The 25462-nt window shown below is 40.9% G+C and overlaps 2 pseudogenes across 2 annotated transcripts in view; one reads left to right on the plus strand and one right to left on the minus strand.

Moving 5' to 3' along the window:
• Nucleotides 1–825: 825 nt before the first annotated feature.
• LOC306665837 (stAR-related lipid transfer protein 4-like) lies at nt 826–2075 on the minus strand (annotated as a pseudogene). The gene has a single exon. The product of its transcript is annotated as an stAR-related lipid transfer protein 4-like (transcript).
• Nucleotides 1830–25462, plus strand: part of LOC306667000 — a 30941-nt pseudogene continuing 7308 nt past the window's right edge. Inside the window, exons 1-2 of the transcript in view lie at nt 1830–1906; nt 3724–3865. The product of the transcript in view is annotated as an uncharacterized misc_RNA (transcript). The remainder of the gene's footprint in view (nt 1907–3723; nt 3866–25462) is intronic.

Raw genomic sequence — 25462 nt, forward strand, 5'->3', positions numbered from 1 at the left:
TATGAAAAAATGTTCAACATCTCTAGTAATAAGAGAAATGCAAATCAAAACTACACTAAGATTTCATCTCACCCCAATTAGAATGGCGATTATCAAGAACATAAGCAACAATAGGTGTTGTTGAGGATGTGGGTAAAAAGGTACACTCATACATTGCTGGTGGGGTTGCAAATTAGTGCAGCCACTCTGGAAAGCAGTATGGAGATTCCTCAGAAAGCTTGGAATGGAACCACCATTTGACCCAGCTATCCCACTCCTTGCCTATACCCAAACGACTTAAAATCGGCATACTACAGAGATACGGCCACATCAATGTTCATAGCTGCTCAATTCACCATATCCAGATTGTGGAACCAACCTAGATGCCCTTCAGTTGATGAATGGATAAAGAAACTGTGCCATATATACACAATGGAATATTACTCTGCCATGAAGAATGACAAAATTATGGCATTTGCAGGCAAATGGATTAAATTGGAGGATATCATGCTAAGTGAGAAAAGCCAATCTCAAAAAACTAAAGGACGAATGGTCTCGCTGATAAGCGGATGAGGCCATATAATGGGGGTTGGAGGGATTAGCGTTACGAGTAGCGTTACGTTTAGGGTTAGGGATAAGGAGGGTTTTAGGAATGAGGAAGGAAGGACTGTATAGAGGGAAAAGAGGGGTGGGAAGGGTGGGGGAAGGGAAAAAATAAACAGAATGAACCAAACAACATTGCCCTATGTAAATTTATGATTTTTAATAAAAAAATGGAAAAAAAAGAATGCTATTTAGATATCAAAACTAAATTGTACTTGTATTATACCTATAGTTAGTATGATATCTATTCTTTTCTCACTCTTGTTCTCTTTATTACTTAAAGTAGAGCAAGTTCAACTGACGATGAAAGTCTCCCTATGTAAGTACAAAGAAAGGCTTTCTTTCTTTTGTTCGAGACATTGGCAAACTCATTGAACACACCAAAAGAAAAGCACTAACATTTACCTTCAAAAAATTAAAATTCTATAAATGTTCATAAAGCTCTACAATAGTATGCAAATATGAAATTTGTGCTTCATCTAATTTCCAAGCAACCAAAATATTCATATTGAGGCACTATTCAATTTCTTTTCATAGTCTGGGCCAAAGGACTGTACCTACTTTTTTATGTATTTCTGTGACACTCTCCATTCCTAGATACACTGCCATATCAAACAATGAACAAAAGAAAATATAATAATAATAAAAAAATGCTCTTTTATATAGCAATTTACTTTAGGAATAAAATAAAACATTATGCTACTAAACCAAAAACATCCCAAATGTTTCTATAGGTTCTGCAGAAGAGAGAAACTGACGATCTTTAGAGGCATTGCAGCTGAGGGAAAGAGCTGAGTCAGGGATCACAGGACAGCGGGTTTGAACATATTATGCCTTTTGTAAGGCTTTCTGTAAATCACTGTAGAAGTTGGTGAAAGTGCTTGCCACGTCCGTATCCACTGCAGACTGCGGAATCATTCCGCATAGATCTATCTGAACATAGCCTGTCAAAAGACTCTGGTTTGGATTGTCTTCGAGTGGAACACAAATTCAACCACAGGGATGATTATATCCACGAACAAATTCAGGTCTCGTTTCACTCCGGTCAAGACTTATTCCACAGGATAAAAGTCCTTCTTTACAGCCCACAGTGTAAGAGAAATCAACAAACTCTCTTGGGGCAATTATATTCCAGAGCTGACCAGCAGTAGTGCAATGCATCACATGGCAATTCTCTTCAAAGTGTCCCAAAAAATCCAATGAAGTCATTAAATGAACCAATGCAAGCGACACGGCCCTGGGCGGATATGGTCTACTACACTATTGACAATGCCATCTATAATACCTTGAGCTTTCTAGAGATGCCCATTAAATTCTTCCAAAGGTTTTCTCCAAACTGTTACATCTTTCATTTTTTTTTTTTTTTTTTTGCAACTCGCCACTTGTCATCTTCAATGTTATGGTACTGGATAAGAGTGTTTTTTAGTCTACTTGAAAAGGAGCCAACATCAGGCGGGCCTTCCACATTTTTATTTCTTTCCCTCCAGCCGCTGCACCCCGCCGCAGATCTATCCCTCTCCCCAACAACGCCTGAGTTCTAAGGTGCAGCTCTGGTGCTCCAGGTAAATGCTGGCCTCAAACTTTGTTTTTGTTGTTGTTTGAGGTGAAAAAATTTATTTCACAGTTGTATTTAAAACCACAAAGACACTATTTTCTTCATATAAAAACATGGAATAGCACAGTTGTATTTAAAACCACAAAGACACTATTGTCATCATATAAAAACATGGAATACCTATACTTCCTGGACAAGGATTTTGTAGACCTTCTCAAGGAATGTACCTCATTATATGAAATGGGATGGTTACTTTGAAAAACCACAGTTGGACTGCTTCCTAAAACATATTCTTCCAGCATGGCATCTTTTGGTTCAAAGTAGAGATTCCTGCCATCAGTATGTGTTTCTGCATCATCAATATTGTATAATACACAGACAAGAAAGTTTATCCCCCCTTGCTCCATTGGTTCCTGAGGATACTCTGCAGGTTCCTCAGCAGGTAGTTCAGGCTGTGCCTTCCTCTGTGGCCTGTCTTCGAGCCCTTCCAGGAATGGGACACAATCATCATCATCGTTGATTATAGAGTCCAGGACTATACCAACAACTCCAATGGAATCATTCTCTGTAGTGAAGTCCTGCTCTGTAGAAAGTGTCTGTCTAAAGGTGGAATGACCATGTTTAACCAGTACATCTAAGTTGCACTCCATAAACCCAGACATATGTCTTTCCATGTGAGTAGGAGCTTATTGAGAACATGCTCCAGTGGACGAAGCTCTGCAGTCCAAATAGGAAGCAGATGGACAGGTTTGGAAATGGTGACAGCAGGTAGCATCATAACCAGGAATAAGAAGCCCAAAACAACAGAGTCTCTGGTCATAACTCTGTGCTGGTGTCTCGGTCTTGCTTCCACATAGAGATACAAAAGGAGACCCAGGAAATGGTCTGTAAAATACAAATCTGGAATCGAAACACTCCTGATATATAAACTTACATAATAGTCTATCATCAGCAGAAAAACCCAGTCATTGAGACACCAGTATGACTGAAAACAAGAAGAACTTTTTCCTGGTGAGCTTCATGCTCCAACTGTGTCCTCTTCAGTGCAACCAACACTGCAGGGTTGTGGTTTCAGACTATCTGTGACTGAACCCTTTTAACAGTCTCCATTGCAAGTTCAACTTGAATCCTGCCCCAAGGGCTCCAGTGTCATCCTTGCTACTGGTGGAAACTTCTCCCAGTCACCAGACCTCTGCCCTAAACCTTCCAAAATCAGGTTCAATGCACCATAGTTGCTGCCAGACCTGAGTGTGAGCTCAGTCAAAGCTTCAGAATCAAGGGATGCTCAGAACCTTGAATGCGAGTCTCTAAGGTGACATTTCAGAACATATTGGAGGAAATAGTAAGAGCATCACAGAAGGAGGAGTAGGAAGAGCTCTTTGGACACAGTGAGCTCTACTGTGTATCTTGATTCTCAAAATTGCTGATGTGAAGTGCATTCTATAGACACAGACAACCACCGCTGTTGCCTTCTAACAAAGGTGTTTGATGCATCGAAGCTTCTCTGCCTAGAAATGGTCTGAACCTGATCAGTTTGAACAACCTACTTGTTTGACAATGCTGGGAATATCTTTGTCCTTGTGAAGTACATTTACTTATATAGAGGTACTGAGAAGATATCTATATATTATTCTCATCCATGTGGCTTTTACAAATATACTAATGCTTTTTACCAAAGGAACACCAAGGACAATATCCAGTTTTGGTTTGAGAAACCTCATAGGTGATGTGGGCTCTAATGTGTGGTTTACTGGGAGACAATGGTCAGGGACCTGCTCGTCAGTACCACCAGTCTCCTCACAGTGGCCCAGGTCATCACCATCATCCCCAGAGCCTCCAGGCAGGTGAGGATACATTCAGGTTGGCATGGACCGTCCTTCCCTTGTTGCTGCTCTTTTGGATGCTCAATCCCTTGATAAGCATGAGCTTAGCATTTTACATCAGTGATATCAGCAGCCTGAACATACCAGAACTTAGTAAAAATAACCATTACTGTTATTTTCTACCAAGGAGCTAGATAACCTGTTTAGTTTTTCTCCTTTCCATGGTCTTCAGAGCCGCTGTGTTCCACTGTGTCATGGGCTGGGCCAGTGGACACATGGCATTTCTTCCCTACAAGTACCAACAGCACATTCTCTACCTTTAGGCCTCCATACTGCTCTATAGATGCCCTCCTGTGATGCAAACTGCTCAAATTTTTCTCCCTCTCAAGCTTTCTCTTCTATTGGACAGGTTGTTTTATCTTTTCATGTTCAGTTTTCTCCTTTCAGAAGGATTCCATTTCAATTAGTGCACAAGAGTTTCTGACCTTTGGCTATGCCAATATTCAGCCATTTGCACTAATTCAGAGATGAACATCTGGCTGCATGATGTCATGCTCGGTGACAGAGAATGACATGGAGAAATTATCCATTTCAGTGATTTTTTTTTTCAAGAAGTTTGAAATCATGTTAGTTTTGCGTTTTTCTATGTGATGCAAAATCCAGTAAGGCAGGGGAGTCATACAGAGATGCAATCTCACCTTTCAAAACTGGTGACAGTCCTGAGCAGACAGAGGTCATCAGAAGCTGGAGGGACCCAGGCACCTTCCCATTCTACTTCCTTCCACATCAGGAAGGAGCTGATGTTCTCATTCATGTGAGAAGACTCTGTCATACCACTTCTGCTAGTAAAATACAGAATATCAGTTTGGCAAAGTGTAGTAAGATCACTTACCTCTTCAGCTCTTGACCTGCTGGAACTGATGTTGCTGATATCCATGCTCATGTCAGATACAGAATTAAAAATATTTTAGATTCCACTATTATTCCCATTATTTTAAAATCAGACATAATATCCAGTAAAGGGGGCGTTTTGCTTGTTATTTAAAGATATTTAAATATATTTAAAGATATTTGCATATTTACATCCATTCCCATGGATCTAATCAAAGTTGTTATAAAACAGGTAAGTCCAAAGTGGAACCATATGTTCTGGTAACCAAAGTGTATTTAAAATTCAGTTAAAAAGCAATGTGGACTAATTCTGTTTTAGGAAGGAATACGAAACTTTCAATTGACTGTTGTCTGCACATTAAAATTTGCATAATGAGAGAGAATGAAGTCTTTGTACCTTTTTCCAGAGAAATGATCTTCCTAGAGGTATACTAATAAGGGCTCATTGTTGTCTTTTTGAGTCATGTGATTTTAAAAACACTTTTGAAATATTTTTAAAGAAATAAATGTAAAATTAATGTTGAAATAGTTATGTGAAAACACCCAGAGAACCACTCCAGGTGCAAGAGCTCACTCGACAGATTTTATTAAGCATATGCACAGAGTGTCTGCCCTCAAGGATGAGAGAGAGAGAGAGAGAGAGAGAGAGAGAGAGAGAGAGAGAGGAGAGAGAATGGCGAGGGATTTATTCTTAAGCAGTAAAAGTTTGTGGACTAGTAAGGACTGGAGCAGTGGCTGATGAGAAATCCGTGGGCTAATGATTGGGCCAATGGCTGATGAGGAAGTTTGTGGGCTCATTCGTATGTTGTAAAATGGTGAAGGTTGACAGAATAATGGCAGCAGCAAAATGGAAGGGGAGCAGTGAATGGCTGAAGACTTGTTAACTCATTGTCCCTTCATTCCTCCATTTTAGTTCTCATTGGAAAATTATTTTTGGGCATCTGAGTGAAGATCCATCTTCAGTAGCTGCTTCCTGCTGGGTGTGGGTATAGAGCTGATTCTGGGGAGGGAGATGTCATTGCAGGATGTGGGGGTGGGAACTGAATAGGGTAGTGCACCTGAAGCCAGGCTCGGGTTCTTCCTTTATGAGGTGCTGATAGTCCTGTAGTACAAAATGATTAATAGTCTGATTAGAAATTTTTTGAATCTGATTTTGTGCAAATCTCAACATGCAGGGGACAAAGGCCAGGATGTGACAATTATAAGGAGTGGGTACATAAATGGGAGAATAATTTGCCATAATTGGCCCAAAATAGGCCACAATGATCCTCAGGTAAGTTTATTCCTTCTCCTTTCCATGCCCTCCTGCAACTGTTTCATGTGGTCCTTAACAAAACCTGGTTGGCTGGCAAAGAAGCAACACTCATTCTGTGAGCACTTCCTTTTTTCTAGTGAACCCAAAGAATGGCTTCTTTTGGAAGATATGCACTTGGAAGCAAATTGGAAGAGAGGCACTAATGATAATTTTGGGGTGATATCCACCTGCTCAGAGGGGGTGCTGTTGAAAGTCAAAGATATTTTAAAGTCAAGGGTGCTAGGCAGGAGATTAGCAAATCCTGCTCTCCTGCACCTCCAATGTCCCTGTTCCATGAGAGGGTTAATTAAATTGAGTATGTGGTGTGTGGTTGTGACTATCTGTATTAAGAATGTGGGTTAAGGAGGTTGGCAAGAATGGAGGAAGGAAGGACTGTATAGAGGTAAAAGAGGGGTGGGAGGGGTGGGGGGAGGGAAAAAATAACAGAATGAATCAAACAATATTACCCTATGTAAACTTATGATTCCACAAATGGTATGCCTTGAAGCCATGTACAAACAGAAACAACATGTATCCCATTTATTTACAATTAAAAAAAAGAATGAATCCTCTGGTATTGGTTCCCAGTGAATGGAGAGGTTGAGGAGATGAGGAGATAGGATGAAACAGGTCATGTAGGATCTGGGGTATTTCTGTGAAGAATTCCTCATGGCATTTGGTTCTGTATGCCTCACCCATCTGACATACCCCAGTGGGTTTGATAGGACCAGCAGTAGGCGCAGGGATTCCAGTTTTTGTCCCATGTCTGGGAGGGAAAAAATGGCCGGACAGATCTATTGGAGAAAAATCTGATAAGAAAATGTCAGACAGGGAAAATGGCAGGGAAGGCAAGAATGTCACTGGCTGTCCAGTCAATTCATTGCTGGGTGTGGTTGTCTGGTGCATCAGTGATTTGGTCCTCAGTCTCTGGTACAGGAAGAAGGGTGGAGGGCTCGATGGCCTTCAGTCTGAGGTGGAGAGGTCCCACCAGGGTGGCAGAGTATTGGTTGGAAGAAGACTGTGGATTAGAAGCTGGAGAGGAGTTTGTGGATTGAGAGTAGAGTTTAACCCAAGAATTGTGTAGCTATTCTGTTAAACCTTGCACCTTGACAGCTGTGGCATAGCCAAGATCACCAATGGGGGCCCTGCCATTTGGGAGATAGAGGAGCTGTTGCCTCCTGAGAAGAGATAAGAACTTGGCCTCCTATTTGAAGAGGTTGAAACAAGGGTCCAGACAAGGGTCTAGGCGGGGAGGAGTCAGTGTATCTCCATAGGAATTCCCAAGTGTGGTTTAGGAGAGGAATAAATATGTGAATGGGAATGCCCAAATGTGGTTTAGGAGAGGAATAAATATGTGAATGGGAATGCCCAAATGTGGTTTAGGGGAGGAATAAATACATGAGAAGAAAGAGGGTGGGGAGGGTCATTATCCCAGGGGGAAGGACAGGATGACCATACATCAGCTTGAAAGGGCAGATATTGGTAGGATTCTTTGGGAGTGAGCAAAGATGCAGAAGAGCAAGAGGCAGGAGTTTAACCAAGTCAAGGCAAAGTTCTAAAAAAGTTTGGTGAAGACACTTTTAAGAGTTCAGTTTGTTCTCTCTACTTTGCCTGATGACTTTGGATGAAATGCCAAGAGATTCCAAGAGCCTTGGTAAGTTATTGAGAAACTTGAGAGATAAATTCAGGCCCATTATCTGACTGGAAGGAGGTAGGTACTCTAAAGCAAGGACTGATTTCATGAAGGATGAAGATAGAAACAGTTATTGCCCTTTTGTTGGAGGTGGGATGGCTTCAACCCACCCTGAGAAGCTGTCTACCATTACCATAAAGTATTCAGATTTTCTTCCTTTGGTCACATGAGTGAAGTCACTTTGCCAGTCTAGCAATGGAATGACAACACAGACCTAATGAGTTGGAAAAATAGGGGGTTTGATGGCTGTAGGATTGGTTCATAGGCAAATTTCACATGTGGAGGAGAGTTCCTTCATAAAGATGTCAGAGGAGGTTCGTTGCAAATGAGTCTTAGCAAATTTTGAGAGCAAAGAAAGGAAGGGGTGGAATAGACAGAGGAGGTAGGAAAGTATCTCCCTGTTGGGGGCTAGTGGAGGTAAGGGATTATGGAGAGTCATGATGGAGGCTGGTGAGGATAATAGGGCTGCTCTTCTAGTCTCCTCATCTGCCTTGTTGCCTGAAGAGATTAATGATTGGTCTGTCTGATGGTCTCAGCAATGTACAAGGCCTATGTTTTTTGGGAGGCAAAGAGCCTCAAGGAGGTTTAGGATGTAATTAAAGGTGGTGATAGAGTTCCCTTTTGTACTAAGAAGGTCTCTCTTTCCAAATAGTGGCATGTGAAAGGATAATGTGAAAAGCATATTTGGAGTCAGTGTAGATTGAGAGAGATTCCCCATTTGCAATGGTGAGTGTGTGGATGAGGGCAATCAGCTCCACCTGATGCTTGGGGTGTTGTTAGGTAGTGTTCCTGACTCTGCAACCTTTTCCAGGGAGACAATGGCATACGCAGACTGTTGGATCCCTTCATGGTGAACAGAGCTCCCATCAGTGAACCATATGAAAGTAGGGTTGTGAAAGGCTCCCTCTGCACATTGGAGGGGCAGGGGAGTAACTCTTCCAGAATCTCAAGGCACCTATGGGTTGCTAAAGCATGTAGGTTAGAAGGCAGGGGTAAAAGGGTCGCTGGATTTAAAGGGGGGCATGTTTTAAAGGAAATGAAAGAGTCCTCAATAAGAGCAGTTTTCAAAGCTAACACCCAACAGGACAATAGAATTTGCAGAACCTTATACGTAAAAAGCTTGGACAGGTCAGGTGATGAGGTGAGAGCACTTCAGTGGGAGCCCCAAAAGAAAGTTTTTTTGATTCCTCAGTTAAGACAAATGTTGTGGTCACTACTGCAAGACATGGTGCACAACCTCTTAGAGTAGGGTCTAATCTTTATGATAGGTTTTTCCACTGGGGTGAAGGTGGGACAGATCATGTACAATATGTAGAATGGTCTGGTGATGTCAGGGAGGTGTAGGGCTGGGACTTGAAGAAGGGCTTTCCTTAAGATCTGGAAAGGGGCTTCCACCTGATTGAGGAGAGGTTCAGTGGGAGTGCCCTTTGAAGTCTCATACAACGGGGCCACCAGGATGGAAAAATTTGGGATCTGGTATGGTAAATATTCTCCTAGTCCTAAAAAGGAAAGGATTTCTTCCTTGGTAGATGGAGTGAGCATGTCCTGCAACAATGCTTTTTTCTCTACAGTGATGACTTTAAATCAGGTGAAAGACTTTCTTCTAAGTAAACAACCTGTGATTGAGACAGCTGCATCTTTGCTGGAAGGACCCTATACCCTCTGTCAGCCAGAAAATTTAGAAGGTTAACAGTGTCTCCTTGGGAGTACTTGGGAGAGGGACTACATAGGAGAAGATCATCAACATACCGTAAGAGGAAGCAGCAAATGAAAGTACGAGAGGTGAGATCATGAGACAGTGTTTGGCCAAAGAGGTGAGGGCTGTCCTGAAATCCCTATGGGAGAACTGTCCAGGTCAGCAGAGAAGAACCTTGAGTGAGAGGGTCAGTTAGGTGAAAGCAAAGAGATCCTGAGAGTCAGGGTGAAGGGACAGTGAAGAAGCTCCCTTCAAATCCGACACAGAGGAGCATGTGGTGGAGGAGGGACAGAGGGAAGCAAGGTGTAGAAATTGGGCACAATGCAGAAGATGGGACAATTGCTGGGTTGATGATGCAGAGATCTTGCATCAAATGGTAAGATCCATCAGGCTTTTTAACAGCCAGGATGGGAGTGTTATAAGGTGAGTTGGTGGAAGTATTTCTGCTTTAAATCCTGGATGATTAGTTGAAGCCCTAAGAGGCTCCTTTGGGGAAGGGGATACTGAGCCTGAACTGGGTAGGTTGTCAGGTCTTTAAGGTGAATGAGTACAGGCGAGCATGTGGGTACAGGTTGTGTGTGGGTGTCTCAGACCTTGGGGTCAACACAGGAGGGAGGAAGGGGATATGAAGACTCAGGTTGAGTTGTATATTCCTGCAAGGTGATGAGGAGAGGAATACCAGAGGAGTTTTGGTGGAGGAGCATGGTGGGTTAGAAAGAAATAGAGGCACCCAACTTGGTTAGGATGTCCCTTCCCAGGAGGGAAATAGGACGCATAGGAATTATCAAAACGGAGTGAGTGAAGCAGAATTGTCCAACATGGTAACTTATTGGAGGGTTTTGTAGGAGGTGGTATAGTTTTCTCTCTACACCAACAATAGAGGGTTTGGCAGAAGTGTATCACCAAAATCCCGCAGCACTGAAAATATGGCTCCAATGTCTATAAGGAAAGGGGTCTCACTGCCTGCCACCATAAGGGTTACACAGAGTTTCTGAGTGGTGATGCTCATCAGGTGTATAAATCCTGGGCCCCTTTAGTCATCCACTGCCAATCCACTGTCCAATGTCCCGGCTGGTGGCATATTTGACAAGGACCTGGGAACTTCAGGGGGTTGGGGCAGGCTCATGCCCAGTGGCCCTCTTTTCTTCACTTGAAGCATGGGCCTGAAGGTCTGGGAGTTAGGGTTCCCCCAGTAGTGGCAAGCTGGGCAGGTCTATCTGGCTAAAAGCCTTTGCCAGCATTTGGTATTTTAGTTTTGGGGTTTTTTCTTCCTTTCTGCTATACACCCTGAATGCCACAGCTAAAACTCCACTGACCATCAAACTGTCCTAGATTAGTGTAAAAAGTGGCCGCAGCGGCCATTGGGATCTTCAGAAATCATTGTCATGTCCTCCCCAGTGTCTATTAACCTCTGTAGTATCTGATGATCACTCTTTCCTCCCCAAAAATCACCAGAGGGAGGGACTGCAGGTCCCTCTGAAAGTTAATGTCATAGACCCTAGAACTCCTCAGACACAGTGGAGGGAAGCACCCCTCCACTGTGGTCTTCCTTGGGGGACTTTGGATGTGATCCCTAAAGCAGAGGAAGATTGGAACCAACCACCAGGTGGGACTCTGTGAAAATAATTGGCTTCTCCACAGAAGGAGACAATCCACACAAGGAAAATGCAGCCCAAAATGAGAAATATTTCCAACTGTATGTCTGATAAATGTTTAATATGCAACATGTATCAGGAACACATAGAACACTATAAACTCAAAACATATGTACCCCATTGAAGAATGGGCGAGGGATCTGAAAAGACAGTTTTCCAAGAAGGACATAAAATGCCCAGCAGACATTTGAACAGGTGCTGTACATAACTGATCATCTGGGAAGGCAAATCAAAGTCATCACAAGACCCCTCCTCATGCTTGTGAGGTTGGCTTCTAATGGACAATGTGTAAAAAGTATGAGTGCAGGTCGGTGTGCAGGAGATGAATATTTTTGAAAACATGGCACTGTCGTTATTTTTTAATGCTGTTGGTGGCAATGTCATTTAGCATGAGCTTTATGAAAAAGTACAAAAAATTCTAGAAACAATTAAAAATGTCAACGAGACAATATTGAGCAAAAAGATCAATTGGGTGGTATTATCATGTAATAGAACCAAAGTATATTTACTACAAAACAGTTGTAATCAAGACATGGTGGTGTTAGCATAAGAAGGACTCACACAGCGATGGAAAGCATAGGAGCCTGAGCCACCCACACATCTGCAGCCACCTGGTCCTCCACAGAGGTGCTGAGAAGTGACCCCAGAGAAGCCCAGTCTTTTCAATAGAGCAGTGCTGGAAAAACTGTATAGCTACTGAAGAATAATGAAGTTAGATCCCTGCGTCTCACCAGATAAAACAAATTAAGACTTAAAGGACCCACAACCATAAAACTGGTAGATATAAACAGACAGTAAATACCCAGGACATCATCATGGTCATGAGTTGTTGAACAAGATGAGGAGACGACCTACAGATTGATTATTTTGAAAGCATTTGCAAAGAATGTACCTCGCAAAAATTTAAGAAACAGAATATATATAAAAATCAAAAATTTACATCCTGGACTGTGGGTGTACCTTGCTGATGGAGTGATTTCCTAGCATTTGCAAAACCCCAGTTTCTATACCAAACACTGCAGAGCAAAAACATAAACAATCAAAAAAAGGAAAAGGTAAGATAAAATTAAATGGAAAAATGACTATAAATTCAATTGTAAGAGTAAAACTAAAGAACATGCCAAGAGATAAACAAATGCCTTGATTTAAAGATGGGCACCAGACTTATGTGTATGTTTCTCATGATTGCTTAATGTCACTAATCACCAGAGTGATGCAAATCTACACCACAATGTGATAGCACCTCACCCCAGTTAGAGTGGTTATTCTCAAAAAGATAAAGGACAACCAGTGTTGCTTGGGATGTGGAGAATACCCCTTACAGACTGTGGGTGAGAGTGAAAATAAATATAGCTGTTATGCAAACACTATGGAGTTCCACATAACATTCACAGTAGGGCTACCACAGGTCCAGTAATCGCACTGGTGGGCATGAAGTCAAAGCACCTTATATCAGCTTATTGAGGAGACTCTGCAATTTCACATTCATTGCAACAGAAACAGCCAAGGAGTGGAACTAACTGCAGTGGCCATCAGTGCATGCCAAGGAAGCATCCAGTGGCTCTTATCTGACCCTGAACACACAGCAACTCAAAATGGACCCAAGACTCGAGATAAGGCCATAAGCTCAGCAAATCCAGAAGAAAACATAGGGTCAACACTCCAGGATGTAGGCACAAGCAAAGACTTTCTTAGTAGGACCCCTAAAGCTCAGGAAAGGATGTCCATAGTTAATAAATGGGAGGCATCAACTTCAACAGTTTCTTCACAGCAAGGAAAAGAATTGGGGGTGTGAAGAGAGAACTATAGAGTGAGAGAGGGTCTTGCTAGCTGCTCTTCTGACAGAGACCAATACCTGGAATATACAAAGAACTCAAAAACTTCACAGAAAAAATCAAATTATCCAATTACTAACTAGGCAAATGAATTAAACAGACACTTCTCAAAAGAAGAAATACAAGTGATCTAGCAATGAATGCAGAAAGTTCAACATCATTAGCAATCTGAAAAACACAAATAAAACCACACAGAGATTTCATCTCAAAGCATCAGAATGGCAGTCATCAAGAATACCAACAGAGATAAAGGCTGGAGAGGATATGGAGAAAGAGGGGGCACTTTGACACTGTCCATGCAATGTCACCGTTAGTGCAACCACTATAGAAATCACTGGAGGTTCCTCAAAATTTAGGCATTTATCCACACATGATCAGCTGAACCACACTGAGGTAGTTTTCACAAAAGTTCAGTTCATCATACTGATGTGATACACGCATGTCCATGTTTAAAGAACACAATTTTCACTACCCAAACTATGACCAAGCCTAGGTGTCGACCAATGGATGAAATGGATAAAGAAAATGTGGTGGTGTAAACACAATAGAGTTTTAATCAGTCATAAAGAAAAATGAAATTATGTCATTTGCAGGAGAATGGATAAAACTTGAGATCATTATATTAAAGGAACTAAATCAAACTCAGAAGGTCAGGGTTGTATGTTTTCTGTATAATTCAGAAGCAAGCTGGGGGTAGATCTCAAGAAATCAAAGAGAGATCAGTACAAGGAAGAGGCCCAAGAGGTAGGAAGAGGGGAGGATGGGGAGAGTACATGGGGAGATGATTTGCCAAATAATATTGTTATATCCTGTGTGTGTACAAATAGGTAACAACAAATCCCATCATTGTGTGCAAATATAATGCATCAGCAGAAAAATGTGAAGAAATATCTTTTTTAATACATGTGATGAAATAATATTCAGCCATAAAAGGAATTCAATCTTGGCACTAGCAATAATCTGCATGGAAGTACAGATGATTTGTTAGGTGAACTGAGCCAGGCCTTAGGAATGCACTGCATGATCTCACTCTTTGGTGGATATAAAAACATTGATCCCCGTAGAAGTCCAGATTAGAATGGGGAACACTGGAGGTTTAGGGGAGGGGAGGATGGAAAGTGGACAAGTGATACTAAGTACCAGTTACATGGGAGGGAGTGGAGGAGCCCTGGTGGGCTATGAGCAGCAGGATGAGATGAGAGAAGTGGTAATGTAGGGTGCATTTAAAAAGCTGCAAGAAAAGGTTTTCAATGTTTTCTGCATAAGTGGTGAATATTTCAACATATTGTACACACACACTACATACACCTGTTGTGTGCATCTGTACATTATACACACATATATGGAAACATCACATAATCTTAATTTTATACACAGACTAAATAAAGTAAAAGAGATGAACTGTGTTGTTGAAATAACTTTCTAGAAGCTGGCCCTTTGAATCCTTCGAATCCCTCTCTCGCAATCCTCACGGAGTATCCAACATCATTTTCTACAGTGAGGACAGAGGAGGGAGCCAGTCCAAGCATTCACTGGCCCAGGATTGCCCTTTTCAAAGGAGCCGTGTTATGAGAAGCTTCCGCTGGCAGAGGAGGCAGGACCAGGAACATGGAGAGAGGAGCAGTGGGCCTGCAGGGAGCACAGGGCACTGCATGCGAGTGTGGTCAGGTAGATGAGCCCATGTTGGTGTCCCTACAAGGAAGACCCTAAGTTTCCTCCAATTTCATGGCAATTTTATGGGTGAATATTATTTCATCACATATATTTAAAAAGATATTTCTTCACATTTTTCTGCTGATGCCTTATAGTCATCAGGTCTGCCAATCTGTAAGGAATTTGGAGTCACTGCTCCTGCTGAGGACAGGCCACTGGAGGACACTTCCACAAGAGCCTGTCCTTTGCAGAATTCTGTGTAGACCTAGCAAAAGATGGAGTGTTAATAGAGATCAAAGAGAAGAGAATCTGTACAATTTCCTGCAGTAACAGTAGCAGGTAGAGAGAAACAATCCTGTTTTAGGGAACAAATATTGAAAAGAAGTGTTTGGCAAGATGCTTCTTAATAAGAAAGCAGGTTCACAAAAGCTCTTATTGGTTTCCTTGTAAAAAAAACAAGAAGTGGAAGAGCTGCATCATGTGATGGTTCCATTTTAGATATTTGAGGGGTGTCCATACTACTTACCAACATGTTTTACAAATTTTTGTCCCATAAACAATGTATAAATGTGTATGTTTTTGCCAAACCTTGGTGAGAATCAAGTACTAGTTGTATTCTGATGAAAGGCATTCTAAGTAGAGTAAAAAATATCTCCCTGTATTTTGAGTTACATTTTCTATATGGCAGGTTTGGTATTGGTGAGAGGGAAAACATAGGTGTATTTAGCGGTTTGTTTTTTTAAATTTCACTAGTAATGAAGAAACCATTGAATAGTCAATATCCTTGATCTACCAAAGTGCACAGGTGGAGAAAAGTGACTCCTGACCTGCCCAGGTGCTGGTTGGGTCTTGCACTGAGAGCAGAGTCTCCAGTGCTGGTCATCACATGCCAACATCCCCGTGCATGGAGAAGACCTTGAATGTGAGGGAGGTGACCCTTTGTGTCTCAGAAGCTGGACTCTTTCTGGTTCAGCTGTGAGCCTCTGGGAAGGGGAAGGGAAGGCCAAGACATGGGAACTCAGACACAGAAACTTGGCTGGTTGTTCACTTTCTCTCTGCACAAACTTCTAGTAAAATAATTAAGCCCCAATTGAGCCTGGCATGACTTAGTGAGCCCAACAAAGCAGTAATTGTGGAGGGAGAGGGAAGTCGTCCTTCAGGGACTGAGGTTCTGCAGGGCTTTGCTTCTCCCTGACAGGTGTCAGCAGTGATAACTGGAGTCCTGGCAGTGGATCACTGTAGGCAATGAGCTACTACAGAGTCATAGGATAAAAATAGGACCTGGGCATCTGCCGCTTGTCAGAAGGACCAAGGCAGAGTTTGTCTGCAACACACCAAGGTAAGTGGACCTGATTGACTCTGGGTGCCAGGCAACTATTTTCTCAGGAGCAGAGATTCTTACTCTTTGTGACTGAGCAAGGAGGTTGCCAAGAGGTTGTGAGTCTTAGGACCTTGCCTCTTCTTCCCTCTTTTTTGGTATCTATAGGTTTGCAACTGGTCAGGAAGATGAAGGGGCCATTGACAGCAGAAGAACTTCCGCTAAGCCAGAGCATTGTTGACTCTGTGTTCAGGGTGGAATTCATCAGAGAGCTCCATGTAGGGTCCTGAGGAAGCTTTGTCTGCTTTTAGGAGAGTTCAGTTTGTTCAGACTCCATGTTGTCCTCTGATGACTCTGTGAGCATTCTTAGTTCATATAAGATTGCTGCACCTAGCATTTGGTGTATTATTGGGTTTCAAAGATGCAATTTTTCTCTTGATTATTCTTCTAGGTCCCTAAGTGAAGTGTGCTTAATGAGAAGACATTCTTTCTACATCCATTTATTAACTTTTTTTTCCTACACATAGCATTATAACATATTTCTAAGTCAAATTCATTCTTTATATGTCTGTTTGTTGGAGTGTCTACTAAAAGCAATTAGGATTTAAAATCATAGTTTCTCTTTGTGAATTCCAGTATGTTGTTTTCAGTCTGCTTGTATTAAAATTCCAGAGCAATTTCTTTAAGGTTACTTCAGTATCATGCAGGAAGGACCACCAATCTCACATTGATCATGGGATGATTTCCCCTTGTTGGATGTATGTACCTGCCTAGCTGCTTGTTATTATTTCCAGCTGGGGGAGGATAATTCTCTCTGAATGCAAGGTCTTCCTTTTAGGACTGTTCACTCTATGATTGTGAAATCAATCCAGAATTATGCCACTCTATCTTGTGACATTCTTCATTTGATTGTCAGAGTGAAACAGAAGTGAGTTATATATCTCAGAAGTGCCTTCCAAGTTTGATTCACAGGCATGTAGTTTGTCAGAGGGAATGGGCTGAAAATATGAGGACAACTAGAAATGCAGAAGAAATACAAAATTGTTCACGTCCTCAGGGCCATGATGTCTCTGAGTGTGGTCCTTTTCATCCTTGACTTCCAAGTTCAAACTGCTGTCCCTGGATCATAAAAACTTCTATCATATGGCATTGCACAGTACTTATTAGGACTTGTGCTGTTTACTTTAAGGCATTGGGACAGTTTTCTTCTCCCTGTTTGTCGGAGGAGCAGAAAGTTGGAAAGACAATCATGAATCTTCCTGATTTCAAGGGTCACGTGGTGCCCAAACTGGGTATGAAAGTATTCCTGTTCTTCAAGCCCCCAGGGACATTCAGCAAAGAAATTTAAAGCAAAGGTTTAATGCATAGCAGGAGCTGTGGGGAACTGTAGAACTGTATTCCATGTACCCTGATATATGCAATCCTAAGATTTTTTTCAACATCCTAGATTCTTTGTGTTTTGGAGAAATTGACCACATTTGACAGAAGTTCCTCAGGTGATATTTGAGGTGAAAAATTACAGGGAAAAGGTAGCAACCTGTCCAGGAGTTGCATGGAAATGAATTGTGAAGTTAGATACCACAGCAGCCCAATTGTTGGACTATGTGAGAAAAAGACAAGCTGGAGCAGGCTGCAGAGTTGACTGAGCTATTGTTTTCCTCCAAGGTTCTCAGTGGGCTGTAAAATGCCCTCATGACCCTAACTGAGTGCATGGCTTCATGCCAAATGACTCCCAACCTAATTTTCTGCAAGGTGGTTCTAACTGGGTAGTCCTAATTCATACACTGCTGTGACACTTTGAAAACACCACCCCATGCAGAACTGGTCCAGGGGCGTCCTCAGGGATAGCTGAGGTCATCAGTGAGAATTTCAGCCCTCTCCAGAAGACCCTGATGGAATGTAATCTTACGGCCCCCTGTCCACCTCAATTGCTGCCTGCTCTCCATAACTGATTTTCTCAGAGTATAGACTGATTTCTGACTGTGCTTGAGTGATTTATTTTTACCTGATGAATTACATTTGTAAAGTTTGGAGTTTGATGTCATATTGAGGACTACAGAGACTCTGGAAACCAGTAAAGAGTGAAATAATAGTCATATCTGTGTGTAGAACAGAGGGAAGCTGTTGTCATCAAAGATGGATAACTCTGAGGAAAAATACAAACCTGGAATTGTGGTGCTGACCTAAATAAGAGATGGGAATGAGAACATTCAACAAAGCAAGAGACAATATGGAAATTGAAACATGGCCAAATTTACATTTTTTAAGACATTGAAGCAACTGGATTTACAAGTACCTGTGCATGTAGTGTCAGGAAGAGGGGCCAAGCCTGATCCTGGACTTCTGCATTCCAATAACAAGAATATATAGAATGAAATAAAAGGGATGGAGAAATCTCATTGGGGAGTGCAGGTTTAATGTACCCATGCTGAGGCTGAACCTGGATGTGGTATTTAGGATTTGATCAAGCAGTGTGTATTGAGTAGATGAGCTTAGAATATTTCAGGTTGGGTCCTTGTTGCTCCATAACTCCGGTTTTCAAGCAGAGGATATCTGTTCTCGGTGAGGCAGTTTTTGCTGCTTATCGATCCCCTGGTGTTTACCCCATTTGTCTGCTGTGATGACCTGTAGTCTGCCAGCATATTGACGCCATTTTTGACTGCAGATTGCTCACTGTCAGGCACGTATCATCTGCCATTTGCCTGCCTCTCACCTGTCCATCGCCTGCCTTATACCTATCCATCACCCAATGCAGAGGTTCACCTCCTGATCACTCGACAGCAGTCAGCAAACTGATCACCAACCACCAGTGGAGCACCAGCTGCCTGCTGTCGCCTGGAAGTTCACTGTGTTACCAGTACCTGCAGGTTTGATTACACGTGGCTGCACGCCAGTTTTAGACAACAGCCAGGGCTCGTAGGACCCTGGCCAGACTAACTTAGTCCCGTCTCCAGATACCTCAGCCTAACTTTTCACTCCCTGCCTCTGGGGTCCTCACATCGACTGACCACTCCTTGCCACTGGGACCCCCAGACCAACTGATTTCACCAGCCTACAGGATCCCACAACCACACCAAAAACACCCGACCTCCAGGACCCCTGGCAGACCAACTGAATCCCATCTCCAGGGCCTCCAGCTGACCACGTCCACCCCTGAGCTTCAGCTCCCCATTTGCCAACACATTTCAAAGTTGGAGTGGCCATCTTGGATAATCCTGGAAGCCGTAGCTCAGTTGTCAGGTACCTCTCATGCATCAGGCTACTGAACACTGGGAGGTTTCATTAATATATGACTGTTATACCATAGATTTTCTTTCTTCTCCTTTTTAAAAAAAATTAAGTTTTTATTTCTTTATTTTTCTTGCTCTCTTTTCTTTTGATTACCTGTTTCCTCAGAGTTTCTTTCTCCCTTTTTTGCATTCTAACATCCAATTTCTTTTGATTACACTCTACACCATTTCTATTTTGTAGAACTTCTGTATATTCTTTTCTTATCCCATTAACAGCCCATTCTCATTGCTCTGCATCCTCTTTGCCCTCCATTAGAAACTGAAGACCTTATTGCAAACCTGTTTATTTTACTGAAGATAATACTTGAACTCATTTTGTTTACTATGGCAATTTTGTTATTGTCCCCATAGGGGCTATTTGGTCTAGGATTGCATAGTGTCTGATTTGGGTACCGCTAATATTGATCTCCCCTTAAAGAAAGGGTTTTGGAAACCTATAGGGCCACTATAAACCTATAGGGGGAAATCTGCAATACCCCAGATCTGCACTGCTAGAGGGGAACATACATGAACAACATGAAAAAACAAGGGAAGAAAATGATCCAAACAAATCTAGATTCTATAGTAATAGAATCCAATGACAGTATGTTAGAAGAAATGTCAGAAAAGGACTTCAGATTATACATGATTAAGATGATTCGTGAAGCAAAGGATGAGATAAGAGAGCAAATGCAGGCAATGAATGATAATACCAATAAGCTGAAAGAGCGCCTGCAGGAAGCAAAAGATCATTTCAACAAAGAGATAGAGATTCTAAACAAACAAACGAACAAACAAACAAACAAACAAACAAACAAAAAACCGGAAATCCTTGAAATGATGAAGACAATGAACCAAATAAAAAACTCAATGGAAAGCATCACCAAAGACTAGGCCACTTAAAGACAGAACCTCAGACAATGAAGACAAAATATTTAATCTTGAAAATAAAGTTGCCCAAACAGAGAAGATGGTAAGAAATCATGAACAGAATCTCCAAGAATTATGGGACATCATAAAAAAGACCAAATTTAAGAATTATTGGGATTGAGGAAGGCACAGAGATACAAACCAAAGGAATGAACAACCTATTCAATGAAATAATATCAGAAACTTTTCCAAATCTGAAGAATGAAATGGAAAATCAAATACAAGATAGAAAGATGAATGGAGGTATAATAAAAATAATTTAGTTTTATTTTGTCTTTTCTGATTTCTAATTCACAATTTAAATGCATTTTTCTCCAGTATTGAGGCGTGGGTATTGGTCTCAATTCATGGCCTGTTTCAAGAGCTCATTGGTCAGTATTTGTTCCCCTTCTTCACAACTCCCATCATATTCTGATTTTAATGAAGTAAATGAAATTTCCCTTCTTAAATGGAACCAAAAATATATATCCATGTAGAATGCACAGATATGGCAATATGGTATTAGATTAATCCATTTAAAAATACTATTGATGCTGTTGATGCCTTGATTATATTCCCTAAAGGACGTCAGAGTTGAGGCCGAGGACCTTTCCTCCCTGGCCACATTGCCCTCTATATCTTTCTCATGATTCTGTTTACATTTGCATGTTTGAATTCTCTAGCAAGAAATGGTGAAGCCTTTTCTTTGTGGTTGTTTTATATCCTGTTGACACAGATTTAATGTAATTTGTTAAAGGTATTGTGTCATACTTCAAAATTGGAGTTTATCTGTCTCATATAATGGTGGTGTGTTTGACGATAAAGGACGTACTGCTCTCTTAGTTCCACATTCTCCTGTGGAGCTTTCTCCTAAAATCTAGCATTGGGAAAAAGAGAAAGTGAACCATCCCACAACAGGTCATCTCCTATGGACTCAAGTGCATGGAGTGCAAGTCCAGGAAGAGCCTTTAGGAATGAATGGCATGTAAAAGTGGAATCAGGAGGATTATATGACTGAGCATTAACAACACACAAGTGTCTTCACAAATGAGAATGTGGCTCACGACTGTTGGAAGCAATTTGTCAAGGTTTGCCTGGATTTTATATTCCCTACACATGTATCACTCTTCTTCATTCTAAAAATGTGGAAATTGAAATGATAAAATGACAGTGCATCTGAAATCATAATTAGATAATAATCAAATGGAATGACACACTTGAATAACACTGTTGCACACATGTGGAATGTGAGAGAGGAGAGAAAAGGGAAACACTGGCTTTGGGATCACTCTGCCATGATGGGTAACTCCTAGAGTGCCTTTTATTGCTCAAAATACCAGTAGGTATTTTTAAAGCAGTAAAATATAAATAGTGATTAAAATTGCATCAGTTGTGCCTTAGAAAGCTCACATGTTGTTATAGTACAGATGGCAAAAGAGTTGCCTAAATTTTTGTGAGACAAACCTCCACTTAGAGAAATCCTGAAGAGCTTATTATATGGAATCAACACAGCAGTGTTTACACAGACCTGTAGTGGCTAAAATTTAAAACAGAAATATTTTGGAAGCAATACCTGAGATGAAAACATGAACTCAAAGTCATCAAGGATGCCTAATTTTTTTGTATTTTTTAAATCTATTTTTATTTTAATCAAATGGGGTACATGTTGTTTCTCTGTACACAAAGTGGAGGCACACCATTTGTGGGATCATACACTTACATAGGGTAATGATGCTTGATTCATTCTGTTATTTTTCCCTCCCCCCATCCCACCACCCCTCTTTTCCCTCTATACAGTCCCTCCTTCCTCCATACTTGCCTCCCTCCTACCCCCCATTATTGTCATCATCCATTTGGTTTTTTGAGATTGGCTTATCTCACTTAGCATAATATTCTTCCCATTCCTCCATTTGCCTGCAAATGCCATGATTTTATATTCTTATGATAGAGTAATACTTCCATTGTAGGACTCAATTGGTGGACTAGAGGGTGACTGCATCTCCAGTCGCTCCAGAACTCATTTTCAAGAAGGGGAGGTATTGAGAGACTCGGACCAATATAGAGGCATGGGATGAGTCTCTCCCACCGGATGAAGCTCAGCCCAGGCGGCAGGCCAGGTCAGTTGGCTGCTTCTTGGAGCAGGGCAGGACAGTGAGAGGCTTTTCTGAGCAGCCTGGCTCCCTCAGATGGCAGGTGAGATCCACAGCCAGCTTCTTGGAGCAGGCCTGCCCAGTGAGAGCTTTTCCACACAGAGCCAACACCAAGCTCTGAACCCAGCAGTGGGCCCCAGCCTGCAGGTGGCTTCTGGGACCAGGTCAGGGCAGTGAGAGGCTTTCCTCGAGCAGCTCCCTCCCTCCAGCAGAAGCAGGCCCTGTCCACAGCCAGCTTCTCAGAACAGGCCTGCCCAGTGAGAGGATTTCCACGCAGAACCAGCTCCCAGCCCTGGACCCAGTTGTGCGCTAGGGGCTTCTTTGGAAGCACTACATTATCAAGTTCCTAAAAGACTTCAGGCTACTGAAGGCTGGGAGGTGATATACTGGAAATCTAAAGGGACACTATAAGCCAATAGAGGAAATCTGCAATATCTCAGAGTCCCACTGATATCTGAACAATATGAGAAAGCAAGGGAAGAAAATGTCCCAAAAAAACCTAGATACTATATCAAAAAAAACCAATGACAGCACAGCAGAAGAAATGTCAGAAAGGGAGTTCAGAATGTACATAATTAAAACAATCAGGGAAGCAAATGAGAAGATGAGAGAGCAAATGCAGGCATTGAAGGAAGAGAAGAAAGAGTAAATCAGGCATTGAATGATTGCCCCAATCAACAGTTAAAAGAGCAAATATGGGAAGCAAAACATCATTTCAATAAAGACTTACAGATACTGAAAAAAAAAAAAACAAAAACAAAAAAAAAAAAAAACAAACAGAAACCCTTGGAATGAAGGAAACAATAAACCTATTTAAAAACTCCATAGAAAGCATATCCAATAGGATAGAACACCTGGAAGACAGAACCTCAGACAATGAAGTCAAAATATGTAATGTTGAAAACAAAATTGTCAAAACAGAGAAAGGGGTAAGAAATCATGAACAGAATCTACAAGAATTATGGTATATTATGAAAAGGCCAAATTTAAGAATTATTGGGATTGAGGAAGGCTTAGAGAAACAAACCAAAGGAATGAACAATCTATTCAATGAAATGATATCAGAAAATTTCCCAAATCTGAAGAATGAAATGGAAAATCAAGTTCAAGAGGCTTATAGGACTCCAAATACACAAAATTACAACAGACCCACACCAAGGCACATTATAATGAAAATACCTAACATACAAAATAAAGACAGAATTTTAAAGGCTGTGAGAGAAAAGAACCAAATTACATTCAGGGGGAAACCAATACGGATATCAACAGATTTTTCAATCCAGACCCTAAAAGCTAGAAGGGCCTGGAACAACATTTACCAAGCTCTGAAAGAAAATGGATGCCAACCAAGAATCTTATACCCAGCAAAACTTACTTCCGTATTTGACAATGAAATAAAATTCTTCCATAATAAACAAAAGCTAAAAGAATTTACGAAAACAAAGTGGGCATTACAGAATACTCTCAGCAAAATATTCCATGAGGAAGAGATGAAAAACAATGATGCAAATCAGCAATGGGAGGAACTAGCCTAAAGCAATAGCCATATAAAGAAGAAACCAAATCATGGAAAAAAAATGAGTCAAATGATTGGGAATACAAATTATATCACAATAATAACCCTGAATGTTTGGCCTGAACCATCAATCAAAAGACATAGACTAGCAGACTGTATTAAAAAGAAAGATCCAACAAAATGCTGCCTGCAAGAGACTCATCTCATAGAAAGAGATACCCACAACTAACGGTGAAAGGAAGGGAAAAAACATACCATGAACATGGACTCAGCAAAAAAGCCAGAGTATCCATCCTCATATCAGGTAATGTGGATTTCAAGCCAAAGTTAGTCAGAAGGGATAAAGGACATTTCATACTGCTTAAGGGAATCATACACCAACAAGACATAACAATCATAAATATCTATGCCCCAAACAGTGGCTCACCTATGTACATCAAATCAATCCTTCTCAATTCCAGAAATCAAATAGACCACAAGACAATAATACTAGGCGATTTTAACACATCTCACTCCCCACTAGACAGATCTTCCAAACAAAAATTGAACAAAGAAACCATAGATCACAATAAAGAATCAAGAATTTAGACTGAATGGACATTTATAGAATAAATCATCCAGCAAAGAGTGAATACACTTTCTTCTCAGCAGCACATGGATCCTTCTCTTAAATAGACCATATATTATGCCACAAAGCTAATGTTAGCAAATAAGATAGAGATACTACCTTGTATTCTATCAGATCATAATGGATTAAAATTATAAATAAATGACAGAATAAAAAACAGAAACTTCTCCAACACCTGGAGATTAAATAATACACTATTATATGATGAATGGATAACAGAACACATAAGGAGGGGGAAAAATTGTTAGAAGTAAACAAGAACAAAAGCACACCTTACCAAAATCACTGGGACACTATGAAAGCAGTACTTAGAGGAAGATTTATTTCATGGAGCACATTCAACGAAAGAAGAAAAAAATCAAAAAATAAGTGACTTAACACTGCAGTTCAACGTTCTAGAAAAAGAAGAGCAGACCAACATCAAAAGTAGTAGAAGACAGGAAATAGTTAAAATCAGAGCTGATTTCAATGAAATTGAAACAAAAGAAACAATCAAAAAAATTAACAAAATAAAGAGTTGATTCTTTGAAAAAATAAACAAAATTGATAAACCCTTAACCACATTAAAAAAGAGAAAGAGAGAGAAAACTCAAATTAGTAAAATTCAGAATGAACAAGGAAATATCACAACAAATACTAGTGAAATACAAAACATAAGAACTCATTCCAATACTTCTCAAAGTATTCCAGGAAATAGAAAATGAGGGTACCCTACCGAACTCATTCTATGAAGCTAATATCGACCTCATACCCAAACCAGGCAAAGACACATCAAGGGAAAAAAATTTCATACCAATATCCTTGACGAATATAGATGCAAAGATCCTTTACAAAATATTGGCAAACCGTGTCCAAAAACATATTAAGAAAATTGTGCACCACGATCAAGTGGGGTTCATCCCTGGAATGCAAGGATGGTTCAACATTTGTAAATCAATAAACGTAATCCATCATGTCAATAGACTTAAGGACAAGAATCATATGGTTATTTAAAT

This window comes from Sciurus vulgaris (assembly GCF_902686455.1).
Source record: "Sciurus vulgaris genome assembly, chromosome: 7".
In the NCBI taxonomy this organism is placed as follows: Eukaryota; Metazoa; Chordata; class Mammalia; order Rodentia; family Sciuridae; genus Sciurus; species Sciurus vulgaris.